Consider the following 272-nt stretch of genomic DNA (forward strand, 5'->3'; position numbering starts at 1 on the left):
GTTGTTGTTGTTGTTTTTGCTGCTGCTGCTGGTGGTGGTAGTTGACGATTCAAATATTTGATATATTCAAGGCGATAGAAATTGTTTCTGCTGCTGCTGCTGCTGCTGCTGCTGCTGCTGCTGTATCCGTCTGCTGCTGCTGTATCCTGCTGCTGCTGTATCCTCCTTCTTCTTCTTCTTCTTCTTCTTCTGCTGCTGCTGCTGCTGCTGCTGCTGCTGCTGCTGCTACAGAAACCACGAGATGTCAATAGGTTGTTTGATAGGGGGCAAGG

This window comes from Eimeria mitis, genomic scaffold (assembly GCF_000499745.2).
Source record: "Eimeria mitis Houghton genomic scaffold, Emh_scaff1529, whole genome shotgun sequence".
Classification (NCBI taxonomy): Eukaryota; Apicomplexa; class Conoidasida; order Eucoccidiorida; family Eimeriidae; genus Eimeria; species Eimeria mitis.